Source organism: Euphorbia lathyris, chromosome 3, assembly GCF_963576675.1.
Source record: "Euphorbia lathyris chromosome 3, ddEupLath1.1, whole genome shotgun sequence".
In the NCBI taxonomy this organism is placed as follows: domain Eukaryota; kingdom Viridiplantae; phylum Streptophyta; class Magnoliopsida; order Malpighiales; family Euphorbiaceae; genus Euphorbia; species Euphorbia lathyris.
In genome coordinates, this window is record NC_088912.1 from 105157630 (window position 1) to 105181242 (window position 23613).

General features: G+C 34.5%; 1 protein-coding gene across 6 annotated transcripts in view; it reads left to right on the forward strand.

The window, feature by feature from the left end:
- The window catches only part of LOC136221861 (GTP cyclohydrolase 1-like), an 88525-nt gene extending 66333 nt beyond the window's left edge, over positions 1-22192 (forward strand). For 4 of the 6 annotated variants that reach the window (XM_066009320.1, XM_066009321.1, XM_066009323.1 and 1 more), the window contains one exon: positions 21808-22192. The gene's annotated coding sequence lies outside the window, so the exon portion shown is untranslated. The remainder of the gene's footprint in view (positions 1-21807) is intronic. The other 2 variants (XM_066009316.1, XM_066009319.1) reach the window with 1 other exon arrangement.
- The last annotated feature ends 1421 nt before the right edge of the window (positions 22193-23613 follow it).

A 23613-nucleotide genomic window follows, 5' to 3' on the forward strand; every position in this document is an offset into this window, starting at 1 on the left:
GAAATAACCGTTGGAGGGAAACGGCTTCCTGTCGTTGTCATCCTGACTTGCTCAGAGCTCTCAGCCAATCAGATTTGTGTATCTTCTGTTCTCGGTCAGCTCAGCAGATGTCTCTCCTTTTATGGTAAAGTCAACTGGACAGCATACTGTGTCGTCTGAACTTTACCCAAAGTGGAAATACTTTGTCTGGAAGTTTTCCTTAGCCAGCTACTGTCTTGTACGTTTGTCGAATCTACTCAGCAGCTTCATCTTGAAGTTGTTCCCGAAGGTCTTCCAGATCCTTCGATTGCTGAGTTGCGTTTTGTCCAAAGCGACAACGTTTTGACAAACGCGGGCCGAGTTGTACTGAGTTGTTTGACTTGGGCTTTGACACTTGTATTGGGCTTGGGCCTTTTAATTCTTGTATCTTATAAACAATTTAACTCAACATTGAACAAACACATTAGTAGAATAAATCAAAGCATTTAAACTTAGTGTGTTTAGAATATGTATTTCAATTATACTTAAACAATTTTGTCAAATCAAAATTATGTGGAAAGGTGTTTCAACAAATACGTCTCTTCACAACGGACACGACACTTCAATCACGACTCTTCAACATCTATAAATAAAGTATTGATTTGAGAGTTGTAAATATAATGAAAGAGTTAGATTTTAAGATTAGTGTAAGAGTTATTCAGAAACTCTGACTCAGAAATGAGTCAGAGTTTAGATTTCATTTCTGTAAAAAGCATTATGGTGTACACACATTGTTTACTCAATAATAACAAACACAGTAGCATTTAGATTTGTTCATATTAGTTTGCGTTTTGGTAGAGGCCGACCGTATCCCTATTACGAAGTTACAGTGAGAAGATTCAGTAGCGAATCCGCCCTGAGTCTGACAAACTCTAACGAAACCCAAGGAAAGGATTGACAACCCGTTCACTTGCAAGTCGTAGAATGTTTTCATGCTCCTTGTTCTCTGTAAACTTGTATCAAATTTATGTTTCATCTAATAAAGTCTGTTCTATTCGATAGATTTTTATGCAGCACTTTGGTAAAGGATCCGAAGTGGATTGATGCTGGTGTTTTCATTAAAACATAGTTAAATTCAAAATCTTTACAAGGAAACTTTGTTGAACAACTTAACAAATTAATATCATCAGTAGAGTATTAATTTGATTAAGGTAGCGATCTTACCCGACCGTAGGAAGATTGACTATGGTTCAAAGCCCTAAAATTAGAGGTTCCGTCATTTATTTCATCTTTATAATTTATACAAATGTTAAGTTGTTTTCTTTGCTTAATGCAAACAAATATATTTATTTACTTTTCTAAAAGAACTAAACGTTCCTGTTTTGTAAATTCATCCCTAAATCAGAAATATTTTCTAACATTAGTTTTATTCTATTCTATTCATTCGCTTTAATGTATTCTATTTCTTATTCTATCAATTTCAAAACCAAATCCAATTAAACGATTTTACTTATTATAAACCTTAAAAGTAAATTTAACCAAATCAAAATAAGTTTTTGTTGAAAAGCGTTCCCTGTGGGTTCGATATCTTTTATTACTACAAGCGTATACCGTGCACTTGCGAAAATCGCTCAACAAGTTTTTGGCGCCGTTGCCGGGAAACGCCAAAATTTTTAACAAAAATTTATGTTTTTCGTGTTTTATTTCGAACCTTGGTTTATAATTTATTTATTTATTTTATAGTTTTTATTATTTATTGAGGATGATCACTAGGACTAAATCCTCGTTGTTATTTAACGTTTGCAATTAGATGTTTGCAGATAAAAAAATCCAAGTTTTTTCAATAATAAACGAGAGATTTGATTATCAATGAAATTCACCGAAGGAGTCTACAGAAAAGAAATCCAGTATACAGATACATCAGAAAGGAAAGGAAATTTTTGAAACAAGATGTCAGACGTGACAGATATAATTTTTCTATAAAATTTACCTTTTTCCCAAACACCTTTACTTCTTTTCTATACACTTAAACCTTCACAAAAACATCATACCTCTTTGTAAAAAAATTTATTCAATTCCTACACTAAACCCAAATAATTTCCCTTTTTATCACTACCTTAAACGCCTACATCTTCTCAGAGAAGATATATCAGAAGTAGGATGAAATTATTTTTTTCGTGTTTTATTTCGAACCTGGTGGAAGGAATTGTATACTTTTAATATTGTTTTGAAAGTTTCGGTTCATGTGCGTAGTTTTTGTTCGTGGCCAGAACTAGAAGTTCGGGCATTCAACCGAAATCATTAGATCCATAAATTGATAAAACGCCAAAAAGGAAAGCGCTTAAAAAAATGCTAAAAAAAAGAAAAAAAAATATAATAATAATTTCAAAGGTTGGAATACAGTTCTACTTTTTTTTCCTGCTTGAAATTATTCCCAGGTAAGTAAAATGGACAGAACCATTATTTAACACCGGTCTAGGTAATTGATTATGTCCATGATTTTGATTCTCCTTGAGAGTTCTTAAGGATTATCACATTTTTTTAGTTTTTCATATTTTAATTTCTTACATTTCATTTTAGTTTAGTTTATACATTAGTCTTTAGTTTAGAAGAAATAATTAGATTAGAAATAAAAAAAGATTTTATTGAAAGAGATTCAAAATATACTATGTATCTTAAATATTTGTAATTAATGAGGAAAATGTCTTTAGATTTTTTTAAAAAAAAATCTCAATTGAATTAAAAGTTACACAAAATTTAAGTTTCTATTTGTATAGAGATTATTAAAATCTCTACAGTGACTTTTGTTTGATGTTTAGAAAATTTCTGAACTTACTGAGAATGTGAATTCTCAGTTGAGAATCTTACTTTCTCTGCCTTATAAATTTCTGAACTTACTGAGAATGTGAATTCTCAGTTGAGAATTCAGGATTCCAAAATTTCAAGGGAAAGGAAGAAAAGAGAAATTTTCTGAACTTACCGAGAATTGAAATTCTCGGCCGAGAATTGATAATTCTCGGTAACTTCAGCAAAATCATGAAATTTTCAGAGAGCTTTCTCTCTGAAAATGAATTGTCGCGACCGAGAATCACCATTCACGATCGCGACACGGGCGTATATCTCTTCTTTCCTCTTCAGTTCATGCACCATTGCTGAAAGTTTTGAAACATTAAGTTTCTTTATGTTCAAATGGTGTGAATTTGTACCTTTTTGCCACCAACAGACACATTGATTTGTCCTGTTTGATTATAAAATAATTGAGAAGATCAGATTTCGATACTTCTCATCTCTTTCAGACAAAGTCTGATATCCTTCTCAAATTATTCAAACCTTTCAAAAAGTTACAGAAACTTTTTCTTCCTTTAAAAACCATGATTTCCAAGCATAAATCTTCCATGAAGATTACTGCTGCACACAGTAAGCGTCCTGATATATCAGAATGCTACGGTGCACCATTTCCCATTCACACACATGATGAAGAACGAAGTTATTATAAAACTATTTGTTGTATATAGTTTGTATTAGGTTTGTTTTTGTGTTTGTTCTTTCTGTAACTTTAATATATGTCTTCTCATTTTAATAAATCGATCAAGTTTGATTCTTGATTCTTTTTGCTTAAATATACATTAACCATACAAGTTATATGAATACATCCAAATCTAAGTTTAAATAAAACAGTATAACTTTTAACATGAATCTGTAATTATTTTTAATGAATATGTATTCATTTTAGAAATGTTTCTGAACATCTGACTTTTCATATATATTACATGCTCATAAATTATAATCATTAAACTTTGAATTCAACAAAGTTCATGACCATTCATTTTTGATAATTCTAAGTTTTGTTCTGTACATATGTTTTTCAATTTTGATAACATCTCAAACTTGATTCTTTGGTTATTTTTTATTAGTAATGTTAACTGTGCATGTTATTAGAATGAATCTATATATATGTTCATATGGAACAGTATAACCTTCACCATAAATGTGTATATGATGTTAAAATGCATCTGTCTATCATTTCATTAATTTGAAGCATTCAGATTTGCCTAAACGTTCATTGTTCATTTATGTTCTTGTTCATTTGTGAATAAGTGATTAATAATTTGATTTGTTTAATTCTCATTCATTTGTTTTTGTATATAGGATCGTTTTTAATTTTTCTGGTACATATGTTTTTGTTCATTTATGTAAATATGTGTTCCTACAATAAGAATTCAAATTCATTGTTCTGGTTTATGTCTGTTAAAATTTGAATCTTTACATATATATTCTAAATGCTAATAAGTTATAAATCATTATTAACTATTGAACATGATAGTGAATTTTCATTTTAAATTAAATCACGGTCGCGAACCGCGCCCTGTAGGACGGGTACATGCACAAATTTCTCCCATTTTGCACCCATTTCCTATTTTCTACATTAATTCCTAACACCCATATTCATACCTATATATACCTTACATCACCTCCTATTTTTCCCAATTACACAATCCACACTCTTCCTAATACAAATTCATTCCACCCCATATCACCCTTACTTTTACCAAATTTTTACCTACCCAATTTACTTCTTTCCCAACCACAACCTTCATATCCTAATCCTCCAAATGCCTAGACATATGAAGATTACTCTTTCCCGTGCTCAAATGGAATGAGAGGATTATATTTAGGGCTTTAGGTTAATTTAATGAAGTTGGGGATGACGAGATGCGTATTTGGTTTGGATATCATACAACATCAATTTATTGTTAAGCCATCAATTTTCAAAATAATGCGGTTTGGACTTAATTTGCCTGGTTTGGATGGATTTAATTCCAAGAATACTACTAGCATGCTCATTAAAGTTCGTTGGTTTTCGTGGTAGATAGCGGTGGATTTCTTTTTGATGATTTTTAACCATGTTTCCATTTTCAACCATTAAGCACGTTGTTATGCGTACTTTGATTACGGGTATTGTTATGGGTGCTACGGGTCTTATGGAGTAATTTTTAATCACTTACTCCTAATTATTTTCCGATGTTGGATTATGCCACAACTTCTACACATTCATTTCGTGGTTACGCCAATGTTGGTTAGCTTTGCAAGTTCGATGTTATACTTCAAGTTTACATAGAAATGGTATTAAAAAGGATGGTAATGCGCATACAAATTTTGATAAGGGGACGAATTTTGGTGGGCTTGAAGATGCAAAGGATGAAGCAGGTGCGGAGGCGGAGCATGTTGATGCCTAAGCACAGGCACAAGGGCATGTTGATGACGTGCTCAATGTTAATGATCAAGTTACTTTGCAACAAATTTTGAACCAAATGCATGCACAGAACTGGCAATTGAATTTGCGGTTCAATGATATTATGGAGAATAATCAAGAGATGAGTTTACAATAAAACGCAGTGGTTGCCAATTTCCATACTTTGTGGAAACACACGTCACCATGACGCCAGTTATTATCATTTTTCCGTCGTCACGACGTTATGACCACACCATCTCCACCGGGTTCATCTTCACAAGAATAGGTTATATCTTATCTTTTCTCAACTCATTTATCTCTTATGCTATTTTTGATTGAGTTTGGTACAATTTCAATTTCTATTTATATTGGCTACAATCAATTTCATATTTTTTTAATTTTCTTCATTCGTATGATTTATTTCGTACGATTTTTCGTGTTTTATTAATTTTTGCACCAATGAGGACATGGTCTAATTTAAGTGTGGGAGGAGATATTGCATATATCATTTTATTTTTAGTACGACTAAATGCAACGAATAATTTTTAAGCAACAATTATAAATGCAACACTTGTTTTATACAAATGCAACATATTTGCAACACAATTTATTTAAACACTATTTTTATTAACTTAATTTCATATGTTTATAAATTAATCATAAGTTAAATTTTTCGGATATGATTATTTTTAGGTTATCGTTATCTATAGAAATAATATTTCTATACGGGTAATATTTTTCAATTTTTTCACAAATTTTCGATACGATTTTAAGTAAAAATTGTCTCGAGTGAATGTATTTAAGTAAATAAACTTCTTTATTTCAATCTCTATTTTATATCATGTAATTCATGATACAATAAATCTTATTTTAAATTTTCAATTAGGTTTATAGGTACTAAATTGAACTAACAATTTTTAGCTCGATTTGATTTCGTCTTACATTAACACCAATTGAAGTTTTTAAGGAAACTTTAGCCATAATACATGTTGAATTTTAAGTCAATATAGGATGAATGTGCTATTTTTATTTTTCCCAAAATTACAATCTTTCAAAATTCATATTAACTAATCAATTAGTTGAATTCTTAACTTTTGGCCACGATTGAGACCAACCTTATCACAATCGAGGTATGAAAGGGAAGAAAATTAAGTACCGTTTACTTTTGTCCATGATTGCGACCACCCTTATCACAATCGAGGTATGGAAGGAACGTTTTACAAAAAATAAGCGTGTTTAAGTTTAAAGTAACGATTGCGTCCACCCATGGCATGGTCGGTACCTCTTAAGCGAACACAAAGCAAATAAAATACGTATAAGGTTACGATCAAGACCACCCTTATCTCGGGCGTAACCAAGTAAATAAAATTAATCCAAAGTACTTATTTAAAAATAATATATCTCATATATTTAGGTTTGGGAAAGGAAATTTTGTGCTTTAAAATGCCTTGAGACGAAAGACTCAATAACATGCGTGCTTATTTCGTCCCGAATACTTCAGTTTTAAAATAAAGATACAAGACGAATGATATATCGTATTTATACTAAGTTAGTTTGATATTTTGCGTATAAATTTTCCATGCGAAGTTAGTCTTTTAGGCTTAACTAATTTAAAAGGTAATACAAAGATATATGTTTTATTTTCATAAAGAGATTAGTTAAAGAATAAATTCAGTGAAATTTTGCTCGGGACTAGTAAAAGATTAAGTGTGGAGATTTGTTAAGCCCAAAATATACCTAAAATATCATTAGTATTTACATCAATTTTGCTTAGGATTCATACTATTTATATCTATTTAGAATGCTTTTACTCTCGAATATGTTTCTTTCTTGCAAGGTACGTAAATATTTGGTAAAATCCAAATAGGAACGAAAAGAGGTAAAAAACGGAACCAAAACCTTATAAAAGGAGTCAAAAATGACAAAGATCAATTACACCTAAACAAAGACAAAGACGAAGTCAGAAACAGAAGAAAATGACACATTCTCGGTTAAGGAAACAAGATTCTCGGTAGAGAATTTACAAAAGCCGCGACCGAGAATCTCAAATTCTCGGTCGCGACACGCCTTTTCTAGGCAGCTCTTCCCTTCGTTCGAAGACCAAATATATGCTTCCCCATTCTCGGCCGAGAATTGCCATTCTCGATAAGTGCAGAAATTCTGCCAAGTACAATGAACACATGTTTAATTCAAAGAAACACGTTCGTTCGAGTGGATAAAGACGTCCTTTCACAATGGATACGTCTCTTCACAACGGACACGACACTTCAATCACAACTCTTCAACATCTATAAATAAAGTATTGATTTGAGAGTTGTAAATATAATGAAAGAGTTAGATTTTAAGATTAGTGTAAGAGTTATTCAGAAACTCTGACTCAGAAATGAGTCAGAGTTTAGATTTGATTTCTGTAAAAAGCATTATGGTGTACACACATTGTTTACTCAATAATAACAAACACAGTAGCGTTTAGATTTGTTCATATTAGTTTGCGTTTTGGTAGAGGTCGACCGTATCCCTATTACGAAGTTACAGCGAGAAGATTCAGTAGCGAATCCGCCCTGAGTCTAACAAACTCTAACGAAACCCAAGGAAAGGATTGACAACCCGTTCACTTGCAAGTCGTAGAATGTTTTCATGCTCCTTGTTCTCTGTAAACTTGTATCAAATTTATGTTTCATCTAATAAAGTCTGTTCTATTCGATAGATTTTTATGCAGCACTTTGGTAAAGGATCCGAAGTGGATTGATGCTGGTGTTTTCATTAAAACGTAGTTAAATTCAAAATCTTTACAAGGAAACTTTGTTGAACAACTTAACAAATTAATATCATCAGTAGAGTATTAATTTGATTAAGGTAGCGATCTTACCCGACCGTAGGAAGATTGACTATGGTTCAAAGCCCTAAAATTAGAGATTCCGTCATTTATTTCATCTTTATAATTTATACAAAGTTTAAGTTGTTTACTTTGCTTAATGCAAACAAATATATTTATTTACTTTTCTAAAAGAACTAAACGTTCCTGTTTTGTAAATTCATCCCTAAATCAGAAATATTTTCTAACATTAGTTTTATTCTATTTTATTCATTCGCTTTAATCTATTCTATTTCTTATTCTATCAATTTCAAAACCAAATCCAATTAAATGATTTTACTTATTATAAACCTTAAAAGTAAATTTAACCAAATCAAAATAAGTTTTTGTTGAAAAGCGTTCCCTGTGGGTTCGATATCTTTTATTACTACAAGCGTATACCGTGCACTTGCGGAAATCGCTCAACAAATAGCAATCAAGATAGATTGCCTCTAATTAATCAACACAAGATCAAGGAGAAAAAGAAAGAGATGAAATCAATTGATTCAGAAGTAATCGGTGGAATTCCGTCCTCTACTGTAATGGTCGAAATTCTCAGTCTGCGGGAGAGACTAGGGTTGACCGAAATTTGCTAATAGGAGGGGTTTAAATAACCTCTTGTATCTAAACCCTAGTTAGATAGAATTAGGTTACTTAATAAGAGTTATATTCAGAATAATACTCTTGTTATCATTATCTATAATTATATCTAGATATAAAGATAATAATAACTTATTGATAGGATAATAATAGAAGCAATTTAATCTCATTAAACCTCATAACTTATTTATCCTATAATTAATTTAATTCATAATCATAATCTAATTATAATTGTTTAAATTAAATTAATTCCTTTATGTATTTATTATACATAAATCGCCCCCCTTATACCACTGGGCCTTAGTGGACTCAGTTGGGCTTCCGTTAATTAATTAACATCTGTTTCTCTTTTGGGTTCCAAGTCTTATGTGTGACCCATTATGTTCTTATTGCTTCTAGCCATATACAACAATTAAATTAATTTTCTCAATATTATATTTAATCTTTGTATAACGGAATGAGTACGCGAACTGTGATTGGCAGATCCGAAACATTCCCCTAGAGCTATAAGAAGACAGGTTGACTCTATCGTTGACCTTTTCGTATTAGTTACAGTATAATTCGATCCTTCATCAACTACATCCTTGAACTGAATCTTATGACTATGGATAATGTCAAGTCATATACAGTGAGACGTTCGTTTTACTTGTAAAGGCCAAGTTAACTCCAATTAGATAGGTTAAGTGAAATCTGCATTTCAAGTCTTAAGCTATCACCTTGCAAGGATTTAGAGTCAAGTCTTCCACAAGCGATCCTTGGACGTATCTCCCATTTATCAGGAGTGACAAATGCTCAATCCAATGTATAACTATCCTGCAATTACTTCATGTGATACCCAACGTCTGCCGTTCACACCCCAGAGTCATCTCTGTTATGGATCGTGTTACAACAGGATCAAAGCATCACATTCCATAATCCAGAATCACTAATTAACATTCCTTTGAGTCTTAGGATTACTTATACCTATTAATACCAATGAGATGAACAGGTGACAAGGATAAATCTACCCATCCTGTTATCTCAAGTCGGGTCCCCAATCCTAATGAACTCCCTTTCATCGGATCCATGTAACTGTCCAGATATCTGCATATCTGAAGCTTGTGAGATCAGCTCTCTATCTCGACAGAAAACATTGTTACATGCAAGTCTCAACAGTGTTATGTCAATACTTATTCAAAACATTTTGTATGTCGTTTCTACATTTATGAACATAACAAGACATATAAGTAAATGATTAGAATTCAACCAAGTAATAGCAATCAAGATAGATTGCCTCTAATTAATCAACACAAGATCAAGGAGAAAAATAAAGAGATGAAATCAATTGATTCGGAAGCAATCGGTGGAATTCAGTCCTCTACTGTAGTGGTCGAAATTCTCAGTCTGCGGGAGAGACTAGGGTTGACCGAAATTTGCTAATAGGAGGGGTATAAATAACCTCTTGTATCTAAACCTTAGTTAGATAGAATTAGGTTACTTAATAAGAGTTATATTCGGAATAATACTTTTGTTATTATTATCTATAATTATATCTAAATATAAAGATAATAATAACTTATTGATAGGATAATAATTGAAGCAATTTAATCTCATTAAACCTCATAACTTATTTATCCTATAATTAATTTAATTCATAATCGTAATCTAATTATAATTGTTTAAATTAAATTAAATCCTTTATGTATTTATTATACATAAATCGCCCCCCTTATACTACTGGGCCTTAGTGGACTCAGTTGGGCTTCCGTTAATTAATTAACATCTGTTTCTCTTTTGGGTTCCAAGTCTTATGTGTGACCCATTAGGTTCTTATTGCTTCTAGCCGTATACAACTATTAAATTAATTTTCTCAGAATTATATTTAATCTTTGTATAACGGAATGAGTACGCGAACTGTGATTGGCAGATCCGAAACATTCCCCCAGAGCTATAAGAAGACAGGTTGATTCTGTCGTTGACCTTTCCGTATTAGTTACAGTATAATTCGATCCTTCATCAACTACATCCTTGAACTGAATCTTATGACTATGGATAATGTCAAGTCATATATAGTGAGACATTCGTTTTACTTGTACAGGCCGAGTTAACTCCAATTAGATAGGTTAAGTGAAATCTGCATTTCAAGTCTTAAGCTATCACCTTGCAAGGATTTAGAGTCAAGTCTTCCACAAGCGATCCTTGGACGTATCTCCCATTTATCAAGAGTGACAAATGATCAATCCAATGTATAACTATCCTGCAATTACTTCATGTGATACCCAACGTCTGTCGTTCACACCCCAGAGTCATCTCTGTTATGGATCGTGTTACAACAAGATCAAAGCATCACATTCCGTAATCCAGAATCACTAATTAACATTCCTTTGAGTCTTAGGATTACTTATACCTATTAATACCAATGAGATGAACAGGTGACAAGGATAAATCTACCCATCCTATTATCTCAAGTCGGGTCCCCAATCCTAATGAACTCCCTTTCATCAGATCCATGTAACTGTCCAGATATCTGCATATCTGAAGCTTGTGAGATCAGCTCTCTATCTCGATAGAAAACATTGTTACATGTAAGTCTCAACAGTGTTATGTCAATCCTTATTCAAAACATTTTGTATGTCGTTTCTACATTCATGAACATAACACGACATATAAGTAAACGATTAGAATTCAACCAAGTAATAGCAATCAAGATAGATTGCCTCTAATTAATCAACACAAGATCAAGGAGAAAAAGAAAGAGATGAAATCAATTGATTCGGAAGCAATCGGTGGAATTCCGTCCTCTACTGTAGTGGTCGAAATTCTCAGTCTGCGGGAGAGACTATGGTTGCCGAAATTTGCTAATGGGAGGGGTATAAATAACCTCTTGTATCTAAACCCTAGTTAGATAGAATTAGGTTACTTAATAAGAGTTATATTCGGAATAATACTCTTGTTATTATTATCTATAATTATATCTAAATATAAAGATAATAATAACTTATTGATAGGATAATAATAGAAGCAATTTAATCTCATTAAACCTCATAACTTATTTATCCTATAATTAATTTAATTCATAATCATAATCTAATTATAATTGTTTAAATTAAATTAATTCCTTTATGTATTTATTATACATAAATCGCCCCCCTTATACTACTGGGCCTTAGTGGACTCAGTTGGGCTTCCGTTAATTAATTAACATCTGTTTCTCTTTTGGGTTCCAAGTCTTATGTGTGACCCATTAGGTTCTTATTGCTTCTAGCCGTATACAACTATTAAATTAATTTTCTCAGAATTATATTTAATCTTTGTATAACGGAATGAGTACGCGAACTATGATTGGCAGATCCGAAACATTCCCCCAGAGTTATAAGAAGACAGGTTGATTCTGTTGTTGACCTTTCCGTATTAGTTACAGTATAATTCGATCCTTCATCAACTACATCCTTGAACTGAATCTTATGACTATGGATAATGTCAAGTCATATATAGTGAGACATTCGTTTTACTTGTACAGGCCGAGTTAACTCCAATTAGATAGGTTAAGTGAAATCTGCATTTCAAGTCTTAAGCTATCACCTCGCAAGGATTTAGAGTCAAGTCTTCCACAAGCGATCCTTGGACGTATCTCCCATTTATCAGGAGTGACAAATGCTCAATCCAATGTATAACTATCCTGCAATTACTTCATGTGATACCCAACGTCTGCTGTTCACACCCCAGAGTCATCTCTGTTATGGATCGTGTTACAACAGGATCAAAGCATCACATTCCATAATCCAGAATCACTAATTAACATTCCTTTGAGTCTTAGGATTACTTATATCTATTAATACCAATGAGATGAACAGGTGACAAGGATAAATCTACCCATCCTGTTATCTCAAGTTGGGTCCCCAATCCTAATGAACTCCCTTTCATCGGATCCATGTAACTGTCCAGATATCTGCATATCTGAAGCTTGTGAGATCAGCTCTCTGTCTCGATAGAAAACATTGTTACATGCAAGTCTCAACAGTGTTATGTCAATCCTTATTCAAAACATATCACTTGACTTGGGGTGGTTTTAAGTTTATTAGTTTATTATAAAGTTTCGTCTCACTTCATGCTTGTATGAACATTTTATAATCACTTTAAACAAACTTAGGGATTTCCTTTTATTAGACTTATTTAGTTCTTTAAAAGAGGTTGCCTTTATATAGTTATGAAACCATATCTTATTAAAACAAATGACATAAAGAACAATTCATTTATATTAGGTTTATATCCTGGAACAATTGTCTATAGGACACTAAACCCCAACATCCCACACAATAACCGAACCCAAAGAGCAGACGGGGATTGCCACATCCTCCAAAGAAGCTTCATTAACAATGAAGGAAAATAGGCTAACGTATAGCAGCGGAAATATAAAAATTTTAACCTATTTCCATTAAACCCAAGATCCGTTAATCGTTATTTCATATAAAGAGGGATAAAAGAAATACCTTTCTGATGTTCTATCTACCGTTGCAAACGAAGTGCCCACAACTCTTACTTCGAGTTCCCGAGCACAGAACAAAACAAAATAAGATCAAGTTAGAATCAACCGTTGAATACCAACCAAAGTAGATTGCCTCTAATTAATCAACACAAGATCAAGGATAAAGAGAGAAAGATGAAAATCAATTGAACGGAAGGAAGCGGTGGAAAATTTCATCCTCGAGCTAGGGGGTCGAAATTCTCTCTCTTGTCTTAGGGATGGGGATTTCGAAAATCAGTAGGTAGGGGGTATTTATAATCTCTTGTATCTAATCCCTAGTTAGATAGAATTAGGTTACTGAATAAGAATTTAATTCGGAATAGAATTCTTAATTATTATCTATTAATATATCTAAATATAAAAGATAATAACAATAACCTTATTGGATAATAATGGAGTAATTTAATCTAATTAAAAACTCCTAACTTATTTATCCTTTAACTAATTTAATTCATAATCCTAATCAAATTAGAATTGATAAAATCAAATTAATTATTTATGTATTTTGACATACATAAATCGCCCCCTACAGTTACTGGGCCTTATTGGGCCCAGTTGGGCTTCCGGCAATTAATTAACATCTGTCTCTCTTTTGGGTTCCAAGTCTTATGTGTGACCCATTAGGTTCTTATTGCTACTAGCCATATGCAACTTATTAAATTAATTTTCAAAGAATTATATTTAATCTTTGCATAACGGAATGATGTACAAAGTATGTGATTAGCAAGTCCGTAATCATTCCCCTAGAGCTATAAGAAGACAGGTTGATTCTGTCGTTGACCTTTCAGTATTAGTTACGATATAATTCGATCCTTTATCAACTACGTCCTTGAACTGAATCTTATGACTATGGGTAATGTCAAGTCACATATAGCGAGACGTTCGTTTTACTTGTTCTTGGCCGAGTCAACTCCAATTAGATAGGTTAAGAGAAATCCGTATTTCATCTTAAGCTACCACCTTGCAAGGATTTAGAGTCAAGACTTCCAAAAGTGATCCATGGACATATCTCCCATTTATCGGGAGTGATAAATGCTCAATCCAATGTATAACGATCCCGCAATCACTTCCTGTGATACCCAACCTCTGATGTTCACACCCCAGAGTCATCTCTGTTAAGGATCGTGTTACACCAGGATCAAAGCGTCACATTCCGTAATCCAGAATACCAATTAACATCCCTTTGAGTCTGAGGATTATTTATACCTATTAATACTAATGAGATGAACAGGTGACAAGGATGAATCTACCCATCCTGTTATCTCAAGTCGGGTCCCCAATCCTAATGAACTACTTTTCATCGGATCCATGTAACTGTCCAGATATCTGAATATATGAAGCTTGTGAGATCAGCTTTCTGTCGGACAAAAGACATTGTTACATGCAAGCCTCAACAGTAATATGTCAATCCTGAGACATACTACTTGACTTGGGGTGGTTTTAAGTTTATTAGTTTATTATAAAGTATAGTCTCACTTCATGCTTGTATGAACACTTTATAATCACTTTAAACAAATTTACGGATTTCCTTTTATTAGACTTTATATAGTTCTTTAAAAGGGGTTGCCTTTATATAGTTATAAAACATATCTCTCATTAAAACAAATGATATAAAGAACACTTCATTTACATTAAGTTCATATCCTAGAACAATTGTCTATAGGACACTAAACCCCAACAAACAACATTTTATTATTGTCCCTGGCTTGTCTAATCCCCAAACCTCCCATATTCTTAGGTTGGCAAACCTCATTCCAAGGAACAAGATGAATTTTTTCCCCTCTTCCGAGTCCCCCCATAGGAAACGACGATTAATTTTATCAAGACCATTAAGAACAGGCTTCGGTAGCCTACAAGCTTGCATTACGTGATTAGGAGCCACACAGTTCACTGGTTGGATCAAGGTAAGACGGCCCACAAGTGAAAGGGATTTAGCTTTCCAACTAGCACATTTACTATTAGATCTATCGAAGATCTCTTTAAAGGAAGCTTTAGAAACTCTATCACTATAGAGAGGAACCCCCAGATAGTTACCAAAAGCCTTGGTTAGAGGAATACCAGAAATCTCACTCATCCTTTTACAGACCCTTTGGTCCATATTTTTAAAGCACAACATTCTAGACTTGTGGATATTAAGCTTTTGACTCGAAGCAGAGCAAAATTTACTGAGGATATCCATAGTCACACCAATTTGCTCCTCACTTCCTTCAACAAAGATCATCACATCATCAGCAAAGAATATATGAGTGACCGGTGGACAGAATTTATTAATGGAAACCGGATGAACCTTCCATGTGCTCACAGCATCTTGGATAAGATGAGTTAACCTCTCTATAGCAATAACAAATAAGAACGGGCTCATAGGGTCCCCTTGACGGATATCCCGGGAAGGGGTAAACTCCTCGGACAAATCCCCATTTATTAAAACTTGGAAGACAGGAGAAGAAATACAAACCTCAATTAATTTCCTCCAATTATCCGGAATCCCAGCTCTCTCCAGACTATCTAGAAGAAAACTCTAGTTAATCTGATCGTAAGCTTTCTCTAGATCCAGCTTCAGAGCCACAATACCACACTTACCCTTTTTGACCTTCATCGAATGAACCATCTCCTGAGCGATAACAATATTATCCATCATCTGTCTCCCCGGGACAAAACTGCCTTGATTCTGGCTAATAATATCAGGGAGAATACATCGAAGTCTATTAGCCACGATTTTGGTAACCACCTTATAAATCACATTACACAGACTAATAAGTCTCATTTGTAAGAAAGAGGAAGGCTTCTCCACTTTAGGAATCAGGACTAGAAGAGTTTTATTCACAAGCCTAATATCCCTAGACCCATTAAAAACCCCTTTAACAAAACTGTAAACTCCTTCTTTTACAGTTTCCCAATGCTTATGATAAAAGCCGGTCGGGAGCCCATCAACCCCAGGAGCTTTAGTAGCACCTATGCTAAACACTGTCTGACCAATCTCTTTCTGATCAATAGGGTGAAAAGCTTCAATAATCTTATCCTCACAAACTGTCGGAAACGTAGACCTAGACAGAGCTCCATCCAAATCCACCGGGTCTTCTTTAAATAACTCTTTATAGAAATTAAGGGCCAAGAGACGGATTTCTTCATCCTCGTAAACCCAATTACCATTAGAATCTTTGATAGCATCAATCTGATTTCTCTGCCTTCTGATAACAGTAGAAAGATGGAAATACCTCATATTATGATCTCCATCTTTAATCCAAGATTTCCTTGATTTCTGAAACCAAAGCAACTCCTCTTGCCTTAGCACAGCTTCCAACTCATTCTGGATGGATCTAAGAAGACAACTCAAACTATTGTCAAACCTGATCTCCAAGATACGTTGGATGCCTTCAATCCTACTCAGAATGTTCTGTTTCCTTCTGATAATATGGCCAAAAATGTTCCTATTCCAGCCCACCATATTACTTCTAAAACCCTCCGCAGCTAGTAAGACATTGGAATGGGGTTTCCAATTATCATGAACAAAGTTCTTAAATTCAGGGTGAGATTCCCAAGCCACTAGATACCTAAAAGGTCTTTCCCCTCTAGGACGAGGAGCTCTCACCAACCTAACTAAGATAGGATAATGATCAGAATGACGGAAGGGGAGATTCAACACAGCTGCTTCAGGAAACCTGCTCTGAGCAACAATATTAGCATAAACTTTGTCCAACCGAACAAAGGTACTATTACGTTTCCAAGTAAACTTATGACCAACAGCACCAAGATCCGACAGTCCACATAAATCCATATTCTGCTTATGATTAAGACACCTATTAATATAGTGATTCCCTCCCCCTATTTGATCACTCATAATAGCAATATCATTAAAATCTCCAACTACAAACCAGGCATCCATCATACTCGTACTTAAAGTAAACAAAACCTCCCAAAAGATGTTTACGATTGGCAAGAATAGGATCAGCATACACAATAGTAATAAAGAGGGGTTTATTACCAGGGTAAGTAACTTTACTGTGAATAAATTTTTTATCCATCTTCACGATATCAAAATGAACAAGATCGGGCTTCCAAAAAAGCCAAATACCACCAGCGCGGCCAGTAGCCTCCGACCTGACACACTTCCAACTTCTAAATAATTTAACCACCTCATCTGCTTTAGCTCCACTGATCTTAGTTTCCAGTAAAGCAAAACAAGATGGGATGAACTGCTTAATTAAATCCTTTACATGGATCTGGGTCGCCTTGCTTGCCGCTCCTCTAACATTCCATACAAACATATCCATCAACAAGAGGACAACAAACACAGGCCCGCCCAACTAAACCAGATATTTATTAGGGGCTCCTAAGAGCCTAGACGAGGTACCTGCAGACCCCCTTTTCTCCAAGAAACTAAAAGAATTTTGGTTATTCTTATGACTACCCTTGAGTTTCTTCATACTCATTTTATTAACTCCCATGGCCTTCCCATTTCTAGCCTCAATACTGACTTTAGAAAAATTATCCTCTTTATTCATCACAGAAGCTTGAGGAGCTTGAATCTGAGAACAATCATGGGCCCCTTCTTTGGATTCAAACAAAGGGTTAACCGTCTCCACATTATTTCCTCCAGGATCTGCAGGTTCTAAGTCCGGCATGCCCCACTCTACTTGATCATTAGTAGGACCAAGGTCTTGATCTTCATCCACTGGAAGAACCCCAAACCTAGATCCAGAACATGACTCCAAAGGGCCGTCGTGAAGGAAAATAGGCAAACGTTTGGCAGCAGAAATATAAATTTTTTAACCTATTTCCATTAACCCAAGATCCGTTAATCGTTATTTCATATAAAGAGGGATAGAAGGAAATACCTTTTGATGTTCTATCTACTATTGCAATCGAAGTTCCCACAACTCTTACTTCGAGTTCCCGAGCACAAGACAAAAACACAACCCAAATCAAGTTGGTGATCAACCGCGAAAACAATCAAGTATAGATTGTCTCTAATAAATCAACACAAGATCAAGGATAAAGAGAAAGAGATGAAATCAATTGAATCGGTAGGAAGCGGTGGATTATTTCATCCTCGTTTAGGGGGGTCGAAATTCTCTCTCCCGGTTGCTCTAGTGTGTTTCGAAAATCACATATATAGGGGGTATTTATATTCTCTTGTATCTAAACCCTAGTTAGATAGAATTAGGTTACTGAATAAGAATTTAATTCGGAATATAATTCTTATTTATTATCTATAATTATATCTTAAATATAAAGATAATAACAGTAACCTTATAGGATAATGATAGGAGCAATTTAATCTAATTAAAACTCCTAACTTATTTATCCTTTAATTAATTTAATTCACAATCATAATCTAATTAGAATTGTTAAAATCAAATTAAATTATTCATGTATTTTCATACATGAAAATCGCCCCCCTTATATACTGGGCCTTAGTGGACTCAGTTGGCCTTCCATTAATTAATTAACATCTGTTTCTCTTTTGGGCTCCAAGTCTTATGTGTGACCCATTAGGTTCTTATTGCTTCTAGCCGTATGCAACTATTAAATTAATTTTCACAGAATTATATTTAATCTTTGCATAACGGAATGAGTACGCGAAATGTGATTAGCAAATCCGAAACATTCCCCCAGAGCTATAAGAAGACAGGTTGATTCTGTCGTTGACCTTTCCGTATTAGTTACAGTATAATTCGATCCTTTATCAACTACATCCTTGAACTGAATCTTATGACTATGGATAATGTCAAGTCACATATAGCGAGATGTTTGTTTTACTTGTACAGGTCGAGTCAACTCCAATTAGATAGGTTAAGTGAAATCTGTATTTCAAGTCTTAAGCTATCACCTTGCAAGGATTTAGAGTCGAGTCTTCCACAAGCGATCCTTGGACGTATCTCCCATTTATCGGGAGTGACAAATGCTCAATCCAATGTATAATTATCCTGCAATTACTTCCTGTGATACCCAACGTCTGCCGTTCACACCCTAAAGTCATCTCTGTTATGGATCGTGTTACAACAGGATCAAAGCATCACATTCCGTAATCCAGAATCACTAATTAACATTCCTTTGAGTCTGAAGATTACTTATACCTATTAATACCAATGAGATGAAAAGTTGACAAGGATGAATCTACCCATCCTGTTATCTCAAGTCGGGTCCCCAATCCTAATGAACTCCTTTTCATTGGATCCACGTAACTGTCCAGATATCTATATATATGAAGCTTGTGAGATCAGCTTTCTATCTCGACAGAAGACATTGTTACATGCAAGTCTCAGCAGTGATATGTCAATCCTAAACATATTACTTGACTTGGGGTGGTTTTAAGTTTCTTAGTTTATTATAAAGTTTTGTCTCACTTCATGCTTGTATGAACACTTTATAATCACTTTAAAGAAACTTATGGATTTCCTTTTATTAGACTTTATTTAGTTCTTAAAAGGGATTGCCTTTATATAGTTATGAAACCATATCTCATTAAAACAAATGATATAAAGAACACTTCATTTACATTAAGTTTGTATCCTAGAACAATTGTCTATAGGACACTAAACCCCAACATACTCCCACTTGGACTAAAGCCAATTGTTTCTACAACTTATCCCACTAGAACTAAGATGACGATCATGTACTTTCTGGGTTGAGGGCTTTGTCAACGGATCTGCAACGTTGTCCTCAGTAGGTACTCTTTCTATTCTCACATCTCCTCTTGCCACAATTTCTCTTATAATGTGGTATCGCTTCAGGTAATGCTTGGATGTATTATGAGACCGTGGTTCCTTTGCTTGCGCAATGGCTCCATTGTTATCACAGTACAGTGTAATGGGATTTACAATGTCAGGCACCACACCAAGTTCAGTAATGAACTTCTTAATCCAAACCGCTTCCTTTGCTGCTTCCGCAGCAGCGATATACTCTGACTCGGTCGTAGAGAAAGCTATGCTTCCTTGCTTGGAACTCTTCCAGCTGACCGTGCCCCCATTCAAGATAAACAGGTATCCTGATTGGGATTTAAAATCGTTCTCATCTGTGAGATGACTGGCATCTGAAAATCCTTCTATTTTCAGATCCCCTTCTTCGTACACTAGGAACATGTCTTTAGTCCTTCTCAAGTACTTAAGAATGTTCTTGACGGCATTCCAGTGCTCGTCTCCCGGATTACCTTGGTAACGACTCGTTATACTTAACGTGAACGCTATGTCAGGTCTAGTGCAAAGCATAGCATACATAATCGAACCGATTGTGCTGGCGTACGGGATTACAGCCATGCGCTTCTTATCATCTTCGGTTTTAGGATATGCTAAACTTTATTCCATGTACCATGGGTAAGTTACCTCGTTTCGATTCAAGCATGCTAAACCGCTTTAGCACCTTTTCGATGTATGTATGGGACTACTTCGGGTTCCTCAACCACCTCTGTTGTTTCAGTCGGTGTTTCTTGTTCTTGAACTTCATCAAGTTCAATCATGCTTCCCTTTTCTGTTTTTGGAAGTATTTCAATTTTTGTTGTTGTTGAGGTAAATTTAATGAGAAAATATAGTGATTTTTATTTGTTAATTTTTTATTTTGTAATTTAATTCGGTTTGTTCGGTTTAAACCGAACCGGGCCACATATTTCAGTTTGGTTTTAATTCGGTTTTACTTATTATTCGGTTCGGTATCGGTGTGAATTATTTTGATCATTTCGGTTCGGTTTGGTTTTGTACCGATGCACACCCTACCAAGACCAATATGGCTGATGGTAAATTCATGACTGAAATTAGTGGAATGTGTTTCGTTTTCTAATATGGAAAATCAGCAATGCTCATGAAACATTAGGAAATTGCTTATTTAATAGGCAAAAACATCCAGAGACTCTAATATTTTGGTTTTTGGTTTATAAACCATATGCAGCCCCTGAACTTGTGACTTTTGATCATTTTGTCCTCTGAACTTATGGGATGACCTATTTACCCTTTCAACTATTTAAAAGTGGTATTAATAACCCTTCTTTTCATTATAACGGAAACAATCATCGTCATAATAAAAAGGGTTGTGCACTACTAAAACAAGCTGCAAATGAGATTAGTATAGATAGTACACAAGTTTTCTTATAAAAATTGCATAGCTTTAACTCCTTCTAAATCGTCTACATATATACAGATTTCAATACTTCTATGAACACTTGTACTATTAATGTTGGAACTTCATCTTGTTTTCATTATAATGAAAATAGGGGGTTGTTAATACCACTTTCAAATAGTTGAGGGGGAAAATAGGTCGTCTCGTAAGTTTAGGGGACAAAATGACCAAAATTGACAAGTTCAGTGGGCTGCGTATGAGCCTAATTTTTTACATGGACACATTTAGGGATGTAAATGGATTGGGGATTCCCTATTCCCGTCAGTAACCCTCCATGACGGGGACGGAGAATCCCCATAGGATGAGAATGGGGATAATTAGCTTAATGTGTCGGGGATGGGAAAGGTATCTCTTTTAATCCCTAATGGAGATTCTAGATTGTTTCCTGTGATAAATTTTTTTTATGATTTAACTACATTTTAATTAGGTGATTAGTTGTTTTCAATTTTTAGATTTTTGTGGTTTGAAAATTTTGATAATAATTGTTGATGTCCGATATTATTAGCTACTGCTTTTTATTTATAAAACATAAACGGTGATTCCCCGCAGGAAATGGAGATAAAGTTTTTGGAACATCAGTAAACGTGGAATGGGGATTTTCTGCGGGATGGGGATGGGGACAAATTCGTCCCGGTCTAACTCGCAGGAATGGTGATGGAGAATCGCCATGATATAAGCTAAGATGTTTAACATTATTCATCAAAATCATAGTGGCGCAGTTGAAGCGTGGTGGACCCATAACCCTCACAACCTTTTGATTTTAATTTTAGTTCGCCTAATGAAATGTTTCTCTGCGTGAATGGAATTAACACTGATACATTTCCTGATTCGGGTAGCAGGAAAAACACAGGCTGAGCAAAAACAATGGTACCTAATGCATTGTTTCCATATCTATATTTTGTACACGAAGTAATCATCAATACTATAATTATAGTAATAATCTATATAGGTTAGTTATTTAATGATAATTATAGGAAAAATTAGCAAAGTGACTTTCTTGAAACAAAAGTAAAGTTTAGTAACCATATTATAAAATTGGGCAAAATTGAGTGACAATCAGTGTATTTAACTCGAACTAATCATGCTTAATTATAGATTAATTACCTTACATAGTCTTTGGTTTGATGATGCAGTGCTTTTTGGATGAAATAGCAAATAACTACTTTGAAATTGTCACGGATAAAAGTGGATGTTGTGTATTGCAAAAATCATTGACAAGAGCTGAAGGCGAACTCAAAGATTGTCTCTTTGCTGAAGTAGCTGCTAATGCAATTGACCTTATAAGAATATCCGCTAAGTGAGAATCTTGATTCAGCATTACTCCAAGTTCTCGGAAAACCTCTTTCTACCAAAATGGCATCTTCTATGAACTTCACTTATAAGAAGGAGAAGAGGGCCGCTTCATGGAAATGTTTGATAAATATATGCAATCTAGCAGGACTTCATCAGAAGAGTATGAGCTCGAGGGAGATAAGTTCCCCGCATAAGCAAACTTTGGATATTCTATGAACTTGCTTAAACGTCCAAAGTTTGTTTTTGTTGAAGCTTATCTCATTCACGCTCATACTCTCCTGATGAAGTCCTGCTAGATTACATATATTTATCAAACATTTCCATGAAGTGACCCTATTCTCCTTCTTGTAAGTGGAGTTCATAGAAGAGGCAGTTTTGGTAGAAAGAGGTTTTCCGAAAACTCGGAGTAGTGCTCAATCAAAATTCTCACTCAGCGGATATTCTTATAAGGTCATTTGCAGCTACTTCAGCAAGGAGACGATCTTTCAATTCGCCTTCAACTTTAGTCAATGATTTTTGCATTACACAACAACTACTTTTATGCATGGAAATTTCAATGTAGCTATTTGCTATTTCATCCAAAAGGCATTGCATCATCAAATCAAAGATTATGTAAGGTAATTAAGCACTATTATTTCAGGTTTGATGACTGGTGATGAATTCTTGATCGGCGTTCTTCCCTGTGGGGCGCCGTTAGGATCGGTGGGGGGAAGCTCCGATGCTAAAGTCAGTAAAGTATAGAAGAATAAACTGTAAGCACGAAGTAGGATTTAGGAGGGCGTGTGTGTGTATCTCAATAGCTTAGGATGCAAGCTATTTATACTCATATAGTTGTAACTCTGGATAACTAGAAAGTCTTCATTAATATCTCATTAATGGCGGTTACTGATCTTATTCAAGTATGACCGTTAGCACATTAATGAGTTATTAGTTGCCTTTATTGGGGATCGGCTCTACCGCTCAGGAGGCGTATCGAGGTAAGATGGCGGGTCTCCTAAGTATTTGACTATTGATGGCGTATTGAGGAATCTATCTGATCCGCCATCCTGGTGGCTTACCTGA